General features: G+C 50.2%; 2 long non-coding RNA genes across 4 annotated transcripts; both read right to left on the bottom strand.

The window, feature by feature from the left end:
• Positions 1-286: 286 nt before the first annotated feature.
• LOC148776390 (uncharacterized) lies at positions 287-2,649 on the bottom strand. The gene is made up of 3 exons (XR_016038348.1): positions 1,938-2,649; positions 1,549-1,620; positions 287-1,448 (listed from the first exon to the last, which is right to left on the bottom strand). It is a non-coding gene; the product is annotated as an uncharacterized LOC148776390 (long non-coding RNA).
• A 10-nt stretch (positions 2,650-2,659) lies between these two features.
• LOC148776389 (uncharacterized) lies at positions 2,660-17,296 on the bottom strand. 3 transcript variants are annotated; one of them, XR_016038347.1, is made up of 6 exons: positions 17,056-17,296; positions 12,652-12,782; positions 12,447-12,574; positions 7,083-7,452; positions 3,780-3,890; positions 2,660-2,978 (listed from the first exon to the last, which is right to left on the bottom strand). It is a non-coding gene; the product is annotated as an uncharacterized LOC148776389 (long non-coding RNA). The 3 variants fall into 3 exon arrangements; XR_016038345.1 differs by having other exon boundaries at positions 12,447-12,782; XR_016038346.1 differs by lacking the exon at positions 12,652-12,782.
• Between the last annotated feature and the right edge of the window lie 2,306 nt (positions 17,297-19,602).

The following is a 19,602-nucleotide window of genomic DNA, read 5'->3' as shown; positions in this document are numbered from 1 at the left end:
TCGGGAAGATCCCCTGGAGAAGGAAACGGTAACCCACTCCAGTATTCTTGCCTGGAGAATCCCATGGACGGAGAAGCCTGGTAGGCTACAGTCCACGGGGTCGCAAAGAGTCGGACACGACTGAGCGACAGAACGGACGGACGGACCTTTACAATAAATTGTATTCTCCATGGCGGTTAATTTGGAGAACTCCCACTGCTCCTGCTTGTGTGGTTGATTCCAATTTGGGACACTTGTCAGGCAGTCAATCAGGTTCCTTTCAAGATTACGTTCATGATGGCTTGAAGTCCTTTAAGTATACGTGGGGCACAGTTTCTAACCCCAGCCAGGTGGTTGGGTTTGAACCAAAGGGTTTGAAATAAGGATTTGAAATGAATAACGATAGCACAGAAGTTGAATGATGTCATTCTGCTGTGGCCACGTGGAATTGTACGTGCGCCTAACTTCAAAAGGAGACAAAGTACAAACAGTGCGGTGTAGCAGTTTAATTCTGAAAGCACAAATTTTGGTTCACTGAAGTTAAATACGATCTTTAAAATCTTTGAAATCTGTTCTTCTTTGTAGAAATGAAAGAACAGGTAAAGAAAATAAAACATTGCCGAATAATTACTTCCTAGACAATTATTTCCATAAAGCACCATTGGTTCTAACTGTCAGGTAAAGATAAAAACTGTTGACTAAACAGTTGAGCTTGTTCCCTGCTGTGTGCAGCAACAATTATTTTCTGAAAACTGTATTTGTGTGTTATCCGCCAAAGTACAATTCGAAAAATGTCTGTGTCTGGCCATCGTTATTGTTCATTTCTTTTCACGACTGTTACTGAAAAGAATTTTGTCCTATAAGGGGGTTTAAGAAACGGTCTGCTTCGGGTTGGGCTGGCTATGCCCCTACAACGGCCCGGTGCAAGGTCCTTTGCTGGAAAAGTGATGAAGAGTTTCAAGATGACAAAGTAGCAGAGCCTTAAGCCAAGTCTAGAGACGCTCTGAACTGGGCCCCACAGGACTGCAGACACCACACACCCATGAAGCTCGCCCTGGCTCTGCGCGTCTGGCGGGCTGGAGCCGCCGCTGACTGCAGGTTGGCTCCCCTCCTCGACTACAGGCGAGGCCCCGTGTTTGCCGCCTCTCCCCCAGCCGCCAGCACAGGGCTGCATCTCGCAGAGGGGCTCCAGGGCCCTTTAGACTCTCCGTCATCCTGAAGTGGAGCAGGACCCCGTGGGGCTCCTGGACACGGGAGCCCACAACCCGCGTTTCCTATTTGTAGGAACAGGCTCCAGCCTCCATGACCTTCCCCGAGTTCCAAAGGACAGCTTCAAAGATGTGCTCATCACGGAAGGGAGGAGACTCAGAGATAAGGGAGGAACCGCCAAGACAGCGCAGCCTTGGGGCAGCGTCCTGGTTCTGTCTCCAGGGACACACCGAACAGCATCTCTGAGCTCCTCTGCAGAACTAAGACCCCCAACAAATGGAAGAGGTCAGCATCCTTCATTCCAGAGAAGACCCCCTGAGGCCACATTAGAGGAACCAGAGCATCTTATCAAGAGGTTACCTGATAGACTTCGCTGGTAGTCCGGGGATTAGGACTCTGTGCTTCCAACTGCAGGGGACAAGGGTTGGATCCCTGGTTGGGGGTAAAAAAGAGATTATCTGAGACCAGATTAAGGAGTGCAGGCCCTGCACACACCTCAGTCTTATCAACAACCTTGCCTTTGAACTATTGCTATAAAACAATAGCAATAGCATCAAATCCTCCCAGGTTGGGAAATACAGTTTTCAAGGGTAAGAGCCCTCTGTGTCTGCCTTTGCCAGGCAAAGCAATAAAGCTATTCTTTTCCATTTCATCCAAAACTCTGTCTCCAAGGTTTGATTTGGAACCCGTGCAGAGGCTGAGCTTTCCGCATCAGTCCCCCGCTGTTGAAATCAGCTTATCTTTCTCACCTTTAAGGCTGTGTTGGTCGTTCAGTCGTGCCCAACTCTTTGCGACCCCATGGATGTAGCCCACCAGGTTCCCCTGTCTGTGGAATTCTCCAGGCAAGAATATTGGAGTGGGTTGCCATTTCCTTCTCCAGGGGATCTTCCTAACCCAGGGATCAAACCCAGGTCTTCCACACTGCAGGCAGATGTTTTCCTGACTGAGTCACCAGGGAGCCCTTCACCCCTAGCTGCAACCAAAAATGCCAAGACAATCAAGAAGCTTCTGAAAAGTTGATTTCCCAGAACTGCCCTCTCTAGATCTTCCTGAAAAAACCACTGCTTGACTGAATGAATAGGTCTTACTCTAGTGCATCTCTGGAAAAACTGTTGCATAATTGCTTCCTTTTGAGGTGTGAGTTTTACGCCGAATCTGTGCTGGCTGAAGAGAGAAAATTTGACCTGCTTGTTTCCCGCACACCATTGTAGGAAAACACTAAACGTGGTTTGGATGCCACAGAGCTGCAGCTGTTTGAAGATAAAGCAGTGGTGACGAGGTAAAGCATTTTGTGCGGGTGCGTATTGGGGTCCACGTCCCAGACACAGGAGGGAAACAAAGACAAAGGAACGTCCCCCCAGGGCCAAGGTGGGGGTCCTCGCACAACTCATGGGCGAACCGGAAGCGGGGAGGTGGTGACCTCCTCGCTGCCTCGATTTGAAGAAGAGACTGTGAGGCAGTGAACGCCCCTGGGCCTTGATATTCCTGTCTGTAAAGGAGCAGCTGTAAAACGCTCCAAGTGCCATAGGCGCAGCAGAGATAACTAATGAAAGCCCGCTTGTGAGTCTTAAAGTGCATTTGACACAAACTGACACCACACAAACGAGTGTGTTTCTTGGGTTTTCTTGTGAAAATCTGGGAGACAGCGACCCGTGGCTTTTGCAAAGAGGCCACAAGAGTATCTCTGAGACGAGAGTCTTGTTTTCATTCATGTAGGTAAAGGGATGTCTCCTTGAAGTCAAGATTCCTTGATGTGCTGGATCAGTAGCTGTTGAGCTGCCCATTTGGAGCTGGTAAGAAAGTTAAAACAGGGACTTCAAAGATTTGTCACTGTAATTTAAGATAAGCCAGTGATGCAGACAAAGCTTCCGTTTAACGCTAAGTGTGGATGGTGTATCGCGGTCCCCTCTGCCCCACACACCTTCCCTGGGTCTGGCTCACGGGTGATGGAGACTCTGTCATCCACACCCAGGGCTGTCCCCGAGCCTAGTGTGCGTCTGGTGTATGCTCGAATGGGCCCCTGGAGCCAGGGAGCGTGAGCTGATGTCAGGACGTCTGCTCCAGGCCAAGAAACAGCCTCCGAGTGGAAGTTCTTACAGACGGTGGAGTCCGTGACACTTTACAGCGAAGGCCGGCCCTGCGGAAGGCTGGTGGTGGTTTAAGTCGTGGCTGACCCTCTGCGACCCCGTGGACTGTGGCCCGCCAGGCTCCTCTGTCCATGGGATTTCCCAGGCAAGAGCACTGGAGTGGGTTGCCATGTCCTTCTCCAGGGGATCTTCCTGACCCAGGAATCGAAACCTCATCTCCTGCATTTCACGTGGATTCTTTACCGCTGGGCCACCAGGGAAGCCCTAACTAAATCCTACGAATCGTAAATCATACTACCCTGAGACCCTGGGCAAATTACAGTTTTTTGTTTTGTCTGCACCTTGCAGCTTGTGCGACCATAGTTCCCCGACCAGGATCAAACCAGCGCCCCCTGCCGTGGAAGTGCGGATGCTCAACCACTGGACCCCAGGGAAGTCCTGGCCCAGATCGCATCCCAAACGTCACATTCTTTGCTGCAAAATGGGTTTGATCGTAATACTTACCTCACCACCTGGCATGTAGTAAGGGGACACCGGCTCCATCCCTGGTCTGGGACGATCCCACATGACTCTGAGCAGCTAAGCCCAGGCGCCACGACTGCTGAAACCCATGCTCTGCAGTAAGAGAAGCCACCAAATGAGAAGCCCACCCACCCCAAACACGGGTGGCCCTGCTCGCCGCAACTACAGAAAGCCCAAAAAAGCGACAGAGACCCAGGGCAGCCAGAAATAAACAAACAGGATTCGATAAAACAACTTATGAGGGAGCCTCCCTAGGACAGCAGGTCTGTCTCCACTCTCTCCCTGGGGATTCTTCCTCCATCATTTGGAACTGGAGAGATAGATCCCTTGGGAACACAAGCTCCCTCATTCTGGTCAAACCCGGCAAGCACCCTCCACTACCAGATTCATGGTCGGAGGAAGTCTACATGACGCTTCATTCTTCCCGACAGCCCTGGGAGGCTGATATTGACACCCTTGTCTCCCAGATAAGCCAACTAAAGGGCAGTCTCCTTAGCTGGTGGCACCACTGAATCCAGCCCTTTTCTACCTCCTCAAGGCCAGGTGTGTTGGTCACTCAGTGTGTCTGACTCTTTGCGACCCCGTGGACTGTAGCTCCTCTGTCCACGGGATTCTCCAGGCAAGAACACTGGAGTGGGTTGCCATTTCCCCTTCCAGGGGATGCGAGAGGGAAGCCGAGCTGTGTCCCTGTGAGGGCTCAAGAGCAGCTGAAGCATCAGACAGGGGCCTGGGCTGCTCTGATCCGGTGCAGACCCCAAAACACTGAGGGGGCTCCTCCCCACCCCTCAGTCACTTTGGAGCTCCAAACCTGGTGGCCCACTTGGAAAGACCCTCTGAGGATCAGGGGGCCTGGGACGGATGCAGTGAGGATCCCACCGCTGGAAGATGGGCCTGCCTCCGCCTTTCCAGCCACACTGTGACCCCAGGGCCTGGCACAGTCGCCCCACTCCCACCACGGGGACCCCAGACCAGACCCAGATGGGAACAGCATACGGTGTTAATGGGGTGTGGAGCCCAACTACTTGTGAAGCTCCTGGAGCAGGCTTGCTGTCTGTTCCAGCCGTGGAAAGGAACACGAAAGACGATTAGCTTGGGTCCCTGCAGAACGGCTTGGCTCTGTACTTAGCAGAGACGTGAAAACTCGCAGCAACGCTGCAGGCGGCAGGCCCCGCGTGTCAGCTCGCAGCTCCCGGTGGTTTCCTGGGAACCCGCCCGTCCACTCTAAGTCGTCTTCACCTCCCACTGGGTGCCTGCAGTGCTTGTCAGGCGGCTGAGGACCGTTCTGGTTTCTGTTTTGCTGGTGTTTTTTTTTTTTAAGATCAGGCTTCTGATACAATTACCTGCTCTTTCTCATCTCCCCAAACATCATGTTTTGGGTGTTTTATCTTAATTGCAATTTGTTGATTCTTATTCTGCTTGCTTCCAAAAGGGAATTGAGGTGGTTTATTTTCATATTGAAGGAACAATAAAACAAGCAATCATGAAGCAAAAAAGAAGAGGGAAATGTGAAAAAGAGATCGGGGGAAAATGTATCAAGAATCCTAGGCTGAGTGAAGTTACAGTAATGGAACCCAAGCTTCCTTGTCGTCTGAAAACAAGTAAAGTATATACACCATGTATATTTCATTATATACAAGTTAATTGGGGGTGAAAATAAACAAAACCCCAGCTGATTCTTGGCTCTGAGCTGCTGTCATGGGGGCTTTGGTTCAGTCCTTGAGTAACATGGGACAAAACCTCAAAAGACATGTCATTCTCAAATACAGTAAGGGTTCCTTTTGACAGTTTCTTATATCAATTCTCAAAATAAGATGAGTGCATAATAAAACAAGCTTTTAAAAAGAAATTTATAAAGCTAGCCTATAATAAATAAAGCCAAGAATGCCAAAGCTTTATTTAAAAAGATTTTGTTCATAATACTAACTATACGATTAGTACGGATGCATGATAACAGATTATGCCCAACGCCTTATTAAGTTTTTTTTCCCCAAGAGTGAAATTAGGAAGCGTTTACCCACAATGTCAGCAACATTGGCCACCTGTAAAGGCATCCCGAGTGGTTGATGCCTGGATTTGTTCCCTAAGGCGGCCACTACAAAGCATCAAAAACAGAACAGTTTAAACCACAAAAATGTGTTGTCTCACAATTCCAGAAGCTAGAAGTTCAAGATCAAGGTGTCTGCAGGCCACGCTTCCCCTGAAGGCCCTAGGGAAGGCTGTGTTCCAGGCCTCTCTGCTTGCTCCTGGAACTTCCCTGACTTATGGCAACAAGCTGCCATCTTCACGTGGCATTCTCCCTGCGTCTGTCTCCACATGTCCCCGTCTTGTAAAGACCCCAACAGGAACTTCCCTGGTGGTCCAGTGGCTAAGACTGCACTCCCAATGCTGGGTGCCTGGGTTTGATCCCTGGTTGGGGAACTAGATCCCACGTGCCACACCTGAAAAAAAGGTCCCACATGCTGCAACGAAGACCCAGCATGGCCAAATCAATCAGTAGTTTTAAGAAGACGCCAGTCATGCTGGATCACGGGCCTGCCCACTCCAGTGTGGCTTTACCTCAACGCATTTCATCGGCAAAGGCCCTTCGTCCAAATACGGTCACATTCTGAAGTGCTGCGGGTTGGGACTGCAACAAATGAATTTTTGAAGGATGCAACTCAACTCGTAACTAAGGCCAAGGACATGCGTGAACCCTGAAATCAAGTCACAGCAACCAGGCTGTTCTCTTGGGAGGAAAAGTTGACATGTCACTGGTTGAAACCAGATCAAATTCTCTTGTCAAGGCTGGAGGAAACTTACAATTGAAATTGCAAGATTTCTCCTGGAGCCTGGAAAAAGAGATAGGCAAACAAGAATTTGCTGTGTTTATCCAGCCCTGGTCCAGTGAGAGAGTCCGGCAGCCTGGCCTCCGTGAAGCTACACAGAGTGTCCACCAGTCTTTTCCTTGGTTTTGATGCAATCTTTCTCTCTCACAGACTTCTTGGTTCTAGTTTTGAAATCAAATCACTACTTCATTTTCTCAGTGACCCTAATACACAACCGACAATATGGACCTAGGGTCAGTGTTCCTTGGGCTGCAGAGAGTGCATACAATACCCCCACAAAGACTCTGTTGTCACTTCAACCTCTGGCAATATGGTTTATCCATCAGTCTATTGTGATGTTGGTTAATGTTAGTCTGTCCCCCCCACCATGTCCCTTGGGAGCAGCTGCCAAGTCCAGTGATGAGTTCCTTGGAGATGCTAATTCAGAGAATAGTTAGAAAAAGGTCAGGCTTTTTATTACCTTAGGAGTGGGGTAAGTAAAGGACATACAGGGCCCAGGAACAGAGCTGGTGCAGCAGGTGGAGAGAAAACAAATGTCGCGAGGGTGGAAGTGGAGAGATGGTGCCTGCGTACTTGGCAGTGGACGCAGGGATGTGGCAAATGAAACACTTTAAAACAGCACTGGCTGCAAGGGAACTGGGAGGAGCGGAAAGGTGATGTGAGAAGTATCAATAATGCATATATTTGGCTTGTTTGTTGTCGTTTTTTTAAAGAGACACAAATTAAAAACTGGCCTTCTTAGGGGTTTTGTTCGTTGCTTGCTTTTCGTTGTTGTTCCCGTCTCTCGGCTATTTGATGGGACGTCTTTGAAAGCAACTCACAGGACAGTGCTGTGCGAGAGAAACAGAACCTGAGCCACATATGTAACTTAAAATTTTCTAGCAATAGCTGCTTTTAAAAAAGGAAAAAAGTGCAAGTAACTTTAATAATATATTTTATTTCACACAATATATCCAAATGTTACTGCAAAATGTAATCAATATTATATAAGGGATTAATGAGGTATTTTAAATCCTCTTCTTTCATACTGAGTTTCTGAAATCCAATATGCTTAGAGCATAGCTCAATTTAGTTTCCGCATTTTAACTGCTCTAGAGCGGCCACATGCGTTTTGTTAGGTGGTACGGTGGTGAAGACTCCACCTGCCAGTGCAGGAGACACCAGAGACGCTGGCTGGCTCCCCGAGGCAGGATGATCCATGGAGGAGGAAGTAGCGACCCACTCCGGTGTTCCTGCCTGGAGAATCCATGGACAGCGGAGCCTGGTGGGCTACAGTCCATGGGGTCACAAAGAGTCAGACACGACTGAGCGATTGAGCACAGCACACACACAGGGCAGCCACATATGGCTTGTGGCGGGTATATCCGTCAGTGTCAGCTCTGATATCTAGGCTAGACTGTGTGGTTCCGGGCTTCCTAATGGTAACATCATAATAACAGCAATGATAATCGTCACTTCTTGACACATGCTATATTAATCCTATTTCTTCTGCGTCATCTCATATAATCCTTTCAACAGCCCTCCCTGATGGTACTCTTACCATCCCATCCTACAGATGCAGAAACGAGCCTCAGAGAGGGTGAGGCAATTTGTCCAACGTCACCCAGTCGGCAGCCAGAACTGGAAATCTAGTTGGCCTGACCCCAGCCCGTTTGCCCCATTCGCTCAGAGTCAGCCAGCGCCCAGGCTGCCCCAGCCCTTCTTTTAGAGCCTGGGCATAAGGCTTTTCTTATCTGATCGGTGGAACTGCCATGTGGGCTGAAAAACAGGGCAGAAAGGACCTTCCCTGTACCACGGACCGCTCTGTGGGACCGACTGAGAGCAGAGCAGGAACAGGCGCTCAGCCTCTCATCAGCTGGAGGAACCTGCCAAGTCCAGGCCGCGACCAGCTTCGCACCAGGTAACCTTCTCAATGACACTTACTTAGCAAAGAGCCAGGGAGAGAATTAACGGTCATTCAAAGCTGGGCAAGAGCATCAGTTGTGCCCCCAGTGATGATCAGAGGCTTCTGGCCTGGCGATGCCGAGACCGTCGTGCAGAGACCTTTGCGACCTGATTCCCCCGTGGAGGTGGGCTCCACGCGGCCAGGGTCAGTGCAGCCGGAAACCGAGGGCGGGGCCGAGGATGGGCGCCCCCCCCAACCCCGATCCCATCCCCCACAGGCAGCAGGAGAGGACCGGCAGGTCTGGTCTGGGAGGTGGGGTCCCCCGGGGCCTGGGAGAGGGCCACCCCTTTCCCGCTGGTCCTTTCTGCCTGGATGCTGCAGGAGTCCTTGAGATGTGACCCTTCTGGGCCTGGGGCTACGCGGGAGGAGGGTGGTCTTCCTGCCCTGCTGGCCACAGGGCAGACCCTCTGAAGATGGAGGAGCCAGCTGTGGACGTGGCCAGGACAAGCCACACTCAAGCACCCTCAGTTCACCCCGAAAGCCCAGGCGGGGTGCTGGTCCGCCCCCGGGAGCTCTCCTGGGTGGGTGGGGGTGAAGCCATGTTCTCAGAGGCTCCTGGACGCGTTTCCAGCCCCGCTGCGTCCACCACAGCTGGAGGAGCCAGTGCAGGGCTCCCCGCGGAGCGTCTGGGCTGGGTTGCAGCCCCAGGTGCCCACACCTCCATCCACCCAGGAAAGGCGCACCCAGGGAGCACCGCGTGCCCGGCGCCCTGGCAGACCCAGGGCCAGAGCCACGTGCAGGGCAAAAGGCTCGCCCTTTAGGAGAGCGGGCACAGACAGACCAGGAAGTCAACGGCTCCGAGGAACCATGAGGAGGGCTGGGACCCAGGAATGTGAGCCACAGACCTCGGTGGCAGAGACTGTGAGCTGAACACTGAAGAAACACATGGGGAGGGAGATTTGCCAGATGAACCATCATCCTGGAAAGGCAGAGAGGACCGCTGTGCAAAGGGACGGGGCCTGAGGGACGGGCTGGACCCTGCAGCCTGCTGAGCGCGCCTGGGCCTGGGGGGCGCGGGCGATGTGGTCGGGGGGGCGGCAGGGGCCGGGCGTGCAGGGCTCATGTGCCCCGTGGGGGTGGGACCCACGTCAGAGCCCAGGGCGCACCGGAGGGTTTTAGGGGGTGAAGTGCCAGGCGGGGGTCAGGAAGGTCAGCCTCTCCGCAGTGCAGGAGCGGACCAGAGGGGCTCAAGGCCCCAGCTGCCCCGCTTGCCCTTCCTCTGCTGGGGCCGATCAGCTCCGCTGGGTGAAGCAACAGGGTGCTCCGGGCGGTGTCCTGTGCCCTGGGGTTGGTCGGCTGGGAAGCGGTGGCCGGTGACTGAGACGGGAGGAGGGGGGCTTCTCCTTCCCACCTTCTGGGCCCGTGATGTCGGTCCACGCCTGGGACCCCCAGGCCACAGCTCCAGCTGAGCAGGTCTCTGGCCCGGCCATCTAGTTTCCCCGGCCCCCTCCATTCAGGGTGACGCCCCCGGGGCCCTCACTGTCTCCTCAGCCCCTCCGTCACCCGCACGCGGCTCCCCAGGGTCTCTGGCGCCTGGGTGGGCTGGTCTGACTCAGGGGAGGAAGGGTCGGGGGGTGATGGGGCAGGGGGACCAGCTCCACAAGGGCTCTCCCTGTGCCCGGCCCACCGAGCGTGCCGGGGGCCCCACAGCACGGACCGCTGCAGTGAGGACGGGACTTAGACACCACAGAGAGGTGGGACTGGGGGGCTTGCGGACATCCTGCAGGAGCGAAGACTAAAGGACACTGGGGATGACTTCGGCAACACGGGCGTCAGCAAACCTCTCTGGAAAAGGCTGCAGGGTGACTGTTTCAGCCTTTGCAAGTCATGGCTCTCTGTCGCAAACACTCAGTGCTTGCAGCCCACTCCAGTGTTCTTGCCTGGAGAATCCCAGGGACGGGGGAGCCGGGTGGGCTGCCGTCTATGGGGTCGCACAGAGTTGGGCGTGATTGAAGCAACTTAGCAGCAGTAGCAGCAGCAGCAGCAGCAGCTGTTCTGCAAAAGCAGCCACAAAAGATAGATCAAGGAATGGGGATGGCTGGACCCGCCCCTAAAGGTCACCTGTAAACACAGAGGGTGGCTGGAACTCGCCAGTGGGATCAGTTTGCCAGCCCCTGAGCTCAGGCCTTAGCGGGCTAGCAGGGCTTGCGGACGGGAACATAATAAGGCATCCAGAGGAAGGGCTGACCCGACAGGAGTCAGGGGAGACTTGGGAGGCGTGTAATGGTGAGCCCCGCAGCCGCTAAGAACTGTGCTTCACTGCAAGTGACAGTTTTAGAATATTCATGGTTTAAAGAAGATTGGATTTTACTTCCTCCCGTGGAAAAGAAATCTAGAGATTGGGAGTCCAGGGCTGACACGGTGGCTCCATGGTGTCAGTGTTGTGCTAGGCTCCTTAGAGCCTTCTCCATTGTCCTTGCACGTGTGCATGTGTGTGTGCTCAGTCGTGCCCAGCTCTTTGAGACCCCGTGGACTGTAGCCCACCAGGCTCCTCTAGCCATGGGATGTCCCAGGCAAGAATACTGGAATGGGTTGCCATTTCCTTCTCCAGGGGATCTTCCCGACCCAAGTATTGCATTTGCATCTCTTGCATTGGCAGGCAAATTCTTTACCACTGAGCTACCAGGGAAGCCTACCCCTAGTGCTCGGTTTTCATTTTCAAGGTTATCTCAAAGTTGCCTCATTGTCACCAAATGGCCTCTGCTCTCCAGCTATCACCTTAGAATTCCAACTTTCACTGTGGAATTTCATGTGGTAGGAAGGAGAGTGGAGAGGAGGCTCAGTCATGGTAAGAGATGTGTTAGTCTTCTTTTAAAGAGCTTTCCAGAAGCCCCAGCCTCTTACATCCCATTGTCATCCATTTGCAAGAGAAGCTGGAGACTGTAGTTTTTCACATGGGCACACAGCCACTCCCATTGAAATCAGGGTTCTGCTCGTATGTGGTGAAGGGTGAATGGACATTGGATGGGTAACTAGAGGGCTCTGTCAACGGTGCTGGTTTGGCTGTGTTGAATTGGAGGTCCCTGTGGTCTAGTTCTGGCCATGTGGGTCTAGACCTTGGGCAAGGGGGTTGGGTCTAAGAGATAATGTGGGAATCACCCTCAAATGATGAAGATGGGGAGTTTGAAGATGGGAGTTCCCTGGGTAAACGCTCACTCTTCCCTTTCTGGTTCCCGGTATCCTACCTGGGAAGGTTCAGTGCAGTGATACACAGGTGGCGTCCCGTTTGGAAATGCTGTCTTTCTGTTCAGTGGCATCATGCTGGCTTGCAAGCATGGTGGGCAAGCATCCTTAGACATTCTGTATGCCCAGCAACTAGCGCTCACTGACCCTGAGAGTCCATGCTTAGTATGTGTTTGTTGAATGAATAAATAAGCCTTTTAAACTCATACAGACCCTAATGGGAGGTCTTAGCGGACCCAGGGGAGAGAATTTTCAGATGTAGATGGTGATCTAATTTTCAGATCCAGGACCAAGAACATACCTTATCCCAATTTCTTGTCCAAAAAGGACTCAACACCTGCTTTGGATCCCCGACTATATCAGCCACAGAACTGCTCCCCACACATTCACTCTGCCTTTGCTTCATCGCTTGGCTGAGGGTGAATATTAGGCAACTTTCTCATTGCCTAATGTGGCAGAGATACAGCCCTGGCTCAGCATCAAAGGAAAATTTGGGTGGATCAACATATCACTGCCAACTGTCTGTCCATCAGACGAGGACATTAAAAACTAACACCTCCAACTTTGAACGCCATAATTTTTATAGGAGATAGGACACTCTGACACCCATAGAGCAGAAGAGATATAATCTCATACTCCTTTGAATGGAATAACTTGAATTCTTTGAAAAATTCCCTCCATCACTTCACTACTCACATCGTGCCAACCACCAGGAGCTTTGTTAGGAGCTGATCCACCAATTAGCAGTCAGAACCGATGAACAGGGCCACAGTAGACGATCTCAACCGGCTTCTCGGGTGGTGCAGGGATAAAGAACCCGCCTCCTGATGCAGGAGATGCAAAAGACACGGGTTCAATCCCTGGGTCAGCAAGATCCCCTGGAGCAGCAACGGGTACCCACCCTCGTATTCTTGCTGGAACATTCCATCGACAGAGGAGGCTGGTGGGCGACGGCCCATGAGGTCGCACAGTCAGCCACGACTGAGTTGAGTGAACACGCGAGCACAGGCAAACCCAGTGGTTTTCCCAAAGCTGGAGGAGACAGCGTCAAAACTTGGTTTCTTGCCTCACCACGTAAAACACGCTTACAAACAAATTGGCTAAGTGTGAGTTCTCAGTTTTATTAATCATCACATGGCAAAATACCATGACAGAGTTTAACTTTTGATTGCAAATACCAGATAGATCATTGTAGACCAGCAAATAAGAGAGATTCTAGTGGTCTCAAAGTGGAGAAGTTATTCTCATTGTGGGTTCAAATTTCCCTTGAATGGAAGATGCCAAGTGAATTTACCAAGCTATAAGTCCTTTTGAGAACAGCAGGACATTGGAACCATCAAGTAGATAAGACAAAGCTGAATTAAAGGAAAATGTCTGCAGTATCCAAGTGGCAGAGACAATCCCAGGAATCTGGCATAGAACAAGATCTGACACCTGTCTGCACCCAGGGAGGGAGCTGAAGAGTCCTCCCCACCTGGGATGGGGGCCACCCGCCAGTCGTGCAGAGAGAAAAGTTTGACTTTGGTCCTCAAGGATCGACAGGGACTTTTCAGGAGGAAAGAGGGAGCAAGTAGGGAGCAATCTGGGAAGAGAACGAAAGTGAGGAAGCTGGAGCAGGAGGAGCCTGGAGCCTGGGGGTATCGAGGGCGGGCTGGGGCTCAAGGTGAGGCTGGAATCTGGGCTGCGGCTCCTTTCGTAAGGCCCCCTTGTGGGTTGGCCATTCTCCCACAGGCAGTGTGGCTAGGTGCGGTGATCTGAAGCAGATGCAGCAGAAACCAACACAGCCCTGGAAAGCAACCACACTCCAACAGAATAACACATAATCCCAACATTTTAACAATATTCTCTGTCCGTGGGATTCTCCAGGCAAGAGTACTGGAGTGGGTTGCCATTTCCTTCTCCAATGTTTGAAGGTGGGAACCTTATTTTTCACATCTCCCTAGCATCATCAGAATTGGCAGATAGTTGATGAAAAACAAGGGTGGGCTGACTATGGTCATGAAGGAGAAAATCTATTTTAAAACTTCCTGAATTTATTTCTTTAATTTCTTCTCCATACTTTCTTATTTTGGGTTGCCTTCTCAGACTATGGAAGTTCTGGATGCTTAAATGTATATGCAGTGCTGGATAGTGTCAAGTGTTTAAAAACAAATAGGGGCCAGAAGTAACTAAACTCAAGTTCTGAAGGTTGTGTGAGAAAGAGAGCTCGTGACTTTGGATGCATTTGACTATTTAGAGACGAACTACAGGCTAGATATGACAGTGTTCCAAATGGGCCTGCACATGAAGTGCGGAAATACCACTCAGCATTAAGCTGAAACTTTCTTAAAAAGATTTTTATTTATGTAGCTGTCTCGGGTCTTAGCTATGGCATGTAGGATCTAGTTCCCTGACGAGGGATATCGAACCTGGGCCACTTGCATTGCGAGCATGGAGTCTTAGCCACTGGACCACCAGGAAAGCCCCTGAAACTTCTTGACTGTGAACAGAAGACTATCTGCAAACTTCAGATCCATAGTCTCAACGCTATCCTTGGGCAAAATTCTTGGATGGATTATTACAGGGATGTTCTGTAAGCGTCTCGCAAGGAAGCCAACTTGAGTTAACTAAGACATAGTAAGTGAACGGATGGACAAAGACATGTCTGAGTAAACTGTGGCTGCTGTTTATATCAGGGGCATGTCCCTTAAAGCCTCATATTGTTTAATACACGTGTTGAAACAAGACTAATTTCCCCATAGGGATAAAGTAGGATGGACTGTGAAGAAAGCTGATCGCCGAAGAATTGATGCTTTTGAACTGTGGTGTTGGAGAAGACTCTTGAGAGTCCCTTGTACTGCAAGGAGATCCAACCAGTCCATTCTGAGGGAGATCGATCCTGGGTGTTCATTGGAAGGACTGATGCTAAAGCTGAAACTGCAATACTTTGGCCACCTCATGCGACGAGTTGACTCACTGGAAAAGACTCTGATGCTGGGAAAGGTTGGGGGTGGGAGGAGAAGGGGACGACAGAGAATGAGATGGCTGGATGGCATCACCGACTCTGTGGACATGAGTTTGAGTGAACTCCGGGAGTTGGTGATGGACAGGGAGGCCTGGTGTGCTGTGATTCATGGGGTCGCCGAGAGTCGGACACGACTGAGCAACTGAACTGAACTGAACTGACACTATTTTAAGGTTTGTACAATGAGTGAAACTTCATTCTTCTCTGTTGCCTCATTTAACGTTTGTGTAATTCGTATTAGCAAAGTGTAGAACTCTACTTCCTTTTTATAAAGGAAGACTTTGGCTTCATACTTGGAGACTCGGGATGTACTTGAGAGCTTTGACTGAACGGAGAAATGTAGGCTTCCTTCACCTTCATCGAGCCAGGGGCTCCCGTAACTAGTTGAATAATTGCCCTCTATTAAAAAGCAGAGACATTACTTTGCCAACAAAGGTCTGTCCAGTCAAGGCTATGGTTTTTCTCGTGGTCATGTATGGATGTGAGAATTGGACTGTGAAGAAAGCTGAGCGTCAAAGAATTGATGCTTTTGAACTGTGGTGCTGGAGAAGACTCTTGAGAGTCCCTTGTACTGCAAGGAGGTCCAACCAGTCCATTCTAAAGGAGATCAATCCTGGGTGTTCATTGGAAGGACTGATGCTAAAGCTGAAACTGCAATACTTTGGCCACCTCATGCGACGAGTTGACTCACTGGAAAAGACTCTGATGCTGGGAAAGGTTGGGGGCGGGAGGAGAAGGGGACGACAGAGAATGGGATGGCTGGATGGCATCACCGACTCTGTGGACATGAGTTTGAGTGAACTCTGGGAGTTGGTGATGGACAGGGAGGCCTGGCGTGCTGTGATTCATGGGGTCGCGGAGAGTCAGACACGACTGAGCGACTGAACTGAACTGAACTGAAGAGTGGGCGGTGGTTTCGTCACTAGGTCGTGTCTGACTCTTGCAGCCCCGTGGACTGTAGCCCACTAGGCTACTCTGTCCATGAGATTTTCCAGGTGAGAATATTAGAGCGGGTTGCCATTTCCTTTTCTAGGGGTTCTTCCCAACCCAGGGACGGAAGCCGGGTCTGCTGCACTGCAGGCGGATTCTTTACTTACTGAGCCACCAGGGAAGCCCCGCCCTCCACGGGGACCGATTGAAAGGAAAGGTGACCTACAAGGGTGTCTCCAGAACCATGCCACAGGGCTCCAGCTTTGTCCTCATCAACACAAAAGAGATTTTCAAATTCGTGATCCAGTGACAGCTGGAGGGAAAGCAAGTATCTCCGATGGACTGCCAGACTCCCACCCTACTGCTAGTCGCACTGGCTTTGAGCAGTGGACCAGATCTAAGGAGGTGACATTTATAGAGAGAAAGTCCTGTGCTCTGGTCCAGAAGGAACATCTGGAGAAGTGCAGCAGCAGCTAGGACTCAGCTGTTTTAGTCAATAGCAAGCTCAACATGAATCCCTGGTGTGAGACGACTCCTGAAAAAGAGCCTTTTAGTCTTTGGTGATGGTCCTAGAAATAGAGGAGCTGGAATGAAGAAAGTGATGGCTTCTCATCATCAGACTGGACCCAGTTCTGACCACCAGCTGGGTCATGTTCAGAAGAGAGAAAGAAAAGACTGAACTCGGAATATTTATTCTGGGCAAGATTTAGGGAGGAAATTATTCAAACATACAAATGGCTGCCGTGTGCAAGATGATTTACATTTGCATCTTGGTGGCCTTTGAAGTCCTAGGAACTTCAGTCAGACATTTTAGGGGCTGGAATTTGTCTCAGTATAAGGACAACTGGTGTCTGAAGATAAGACCATCTGGGGTCAGTTGATATGGTTGGTCATCCTGACTGCATTTAATGGCTAATCAGGAACATTGCTAGAAAAGAGACTGTGAATCTACTTTCTTTGTCCAACTCTTGAAGAGTCAGTTATAGATGACTTAGAGAAGAGAGAATAAATGGCCAGTAAATTATGAGAAATCATGTAACTTTGCTAGTAATTAAATGAAAATTCAAACAGTAATAAATCGCCAATTATACCTCGATTTAAAAAACAGCAATAGAATACTACCTTTGTCTGGTAGGAAAAATTAAAGAGAAAAATGAATTCCAAAACTGGTAAGAGTGCAACGAAATTGGGGCTTTCATTCATTGCCATTGCCACTGATGCCATTTGGAAAGCCTGTATATAAAGTGCTGTAACATTGGTCACACTTTGTTCCAATAGGCTATCTAACCAAAAGACAAGTTGAAAATATGCAAATAGCCACACGTCTGAAAATCTTCGCTGTGGTATAAATAGAATAGAGAATCAGCTCACCAATGCAGGAGATGCAAGAGACTTGGGTTTGATCCCTGGGTCAGGAAGATCTCCTGGAGTAGGAAATGGCAACCCGATCCAGTATTCCTGCCTGGAAAATTCCGTGAACAGAGGAGCCTGGTGGGCTGCAGTCCCTGGGGTCACAAAGAGACACAACCGAGCAACTGAGCATGCAGGCACAAAGCAATGTAAGCAACGAAAGGAAGGTAGCAGCTGAAGAGGACAGGCCTCCTGCTCAGCAGAGCGCTATGGACCATTTACAAAGACAGTCTTTTTGCTATCAGTTCAGTTCAGCTGCTCAGTCATGTCCGACTCTTTGCGATAGCTATAGGGAAAATGCATCGGACGTCACATTAAGTGTGTCCCTCTGAGGAACTGCCAGCAATGAAATTCTACAGAATCGTGATGACAATAATCACATATCGAATAGATGGATATGACAAAAGACAAGAAGGAAAATGTCCACTCAAGTCCAGGTTTGCCACTAGCCAGCTGCGTCACCTTGGGCAAATCCCGCAATTTTTCTAGTTTGGACTTAACGATCCCTAATGTCCTTTTCAGTTTTATGATGTGACTAACATGGACCCATTTAACAAAGAAGCTGCATCCCAGTGGGGTTTAAGACATCAGCTACTGTCTTGTTTTCAGATTTCCCTCATCACACAGTGCGTCTTCCATATTAGCTATTTTCAGAAATCAGTTGTTAGATGAGTGACAGATGAGAAAAAATAGAATTCCTTCATCCTTCTCAAATAAATTGTTGCATCTTGAAGGAGATTTGGTCATATGTTCCATAAGTACTTTATTATGGGGTAACATAAAACGTCAGGAGACTATCCCCAAACGCCCCCGAATGATTTCAAATCAAGATACTATTGCTATGAGTATTATTTATAGCACTCTACTGGAAAGTTTTATTCACACGAAACAAAAGGAAACGGTGGACATTCAATAAACTGATTTATTCGCTTAAATGTGAGTCTTTTAAAAAACAGTCCTTGGCAAGTTCCTGAACCCCTGGTTTTTATCCTGATCGATTTAAAAATGGGCGAAACACATTTATGTCTGTGCCCTTACTGTGGCGCTTCTCAGGTGGCTCAGCGGGTAAAGAACCCGCCTGCAGTGCAGGAGGCGCAAGAGACCTGGGTTTGATCCCGGGTCGGGAAGATCCCCTGGAGGAAGGCATGGCAGCCCACTCCAGTATTCTTGCCTGGAGAATCCCACGGACAGAGAAGCCTGGCGGCCGGCTTGTTCATAGGGTTGCAGACTCAGATATGAGTGAAGCGATGGAGCACGCGTGCAGGCCCTTACAGGGCCATTGAATTCCTAGGGGACCTGAGAAGTGGGGTGACAGACGTGAGCTTTCAGATGATAAACAAAAGCCTTCTAATCATACCAGACTGCCTCTGAAATTGCTCTCATCTGTTTGTAATTTTCTAGAAGGATGATGGTTTCTTAGTGCAGAAGCCTTCCTTTCACAGGCAGAGCCGTCAAAAGGAGGCGAGGAGGACCTGGCGGGGGCCTGGCACTGCTCCCGGTCACTCAGCCGGGGCAGCCTCGGCGCACTCAATGCACTGAAGGACCTCTGTGGTCCCCGAGGCACCTGGGGTGGGGTGAGGCATCCTGTCACTGCTCTGAGGAGTCACACAGCTTTGAAGACAGTGTTGTCTGGTCTTTTCCAAAAACAATCCATTTTCAGTTGTCCAGGAAGAAGTTTTAAAGAGCAGAAAGAGGCCACATCTAGATTATCTAAAGGTTAGAGGAGAGCTTGCATGCTACTTAAATATGCAAATAAGGCATCTCAAGGCATCTATTCAGCAAACAATTATATCCTTAAGGCAGAGAGCAGAATCTTGTATAGTTTTTGCTCAAAGGAAACCCTCATTAGACGTACAGTTCCCCAGTGCAAAGCACCAAATTGCAAATGCTGCTATTAAACCATGGAATGAAAGTCACTTCTGAATGTAAGCTTCACGAGTACTTTTGATTTCTTCTTTCTTCAGACTTAGGCCAAGCTGCTTTTAACATTAATACAGTGAAGACACCGGTCATTCCTTTGCTTCCCTCTTTTCAGGGAAGAGGAAGGCAGCGGCTGTGGCCCCACTTTGATGGGGGCAGAAGACACAGATGGAGGGGCAGGTGAACACCAGGGAAGGAGGTAAAGCTGCTTGGACACATGCAGAAGCAGCTCAGGGACATACCTGGTGCTGTCCTCTCAAGCCAGTCACCTGGCCATACTCTGAACTAATTCAATAAGACCGTCACTGCTGAGCCCTCAGGAAGCTCTTCTGCAGGAAGACAGGCCCCAGCTGGTGCCTTCTAAGTACCGAGCGCGCGCCCTTCTCCAGCAGCTCAGCTCCCCTTCTGCAGCTTTAAGGCCCCAACAGACGGGCGCTGTTTGTGATTGTGGTCTAGCAGCCACTGGGATGAAGTGGGCGCTAAACGAATGTGCATTCTGGCTTTTTAAATTGTCCACTCATTTGTCTTTGGCAGTGCGGGCCTTCTCGGGTCACAGTGAGCAGAGGCTCCTCCAGCCGTGGTGCTCAG

The sequence above is a fragment of the Moschus berezovskii genome, chromosome 9 (genome assembly GCF_049115385.1).
Source record: "Moschus berezovskii isolate FMDL1 chromosome 9, NW_MosBer_1.0, whole genome shotgun sequence".
In the NCBI taxonomy this organism is placed as follows: Eukaryota; Metazoa; Chordata; class Mammalia; order Artiodactyla; family Moschidae; genus Moschus; species Moschus berezovskii.
This window is presented reverse-complemented; position numbering and strand designations above follow the sequence as displayed.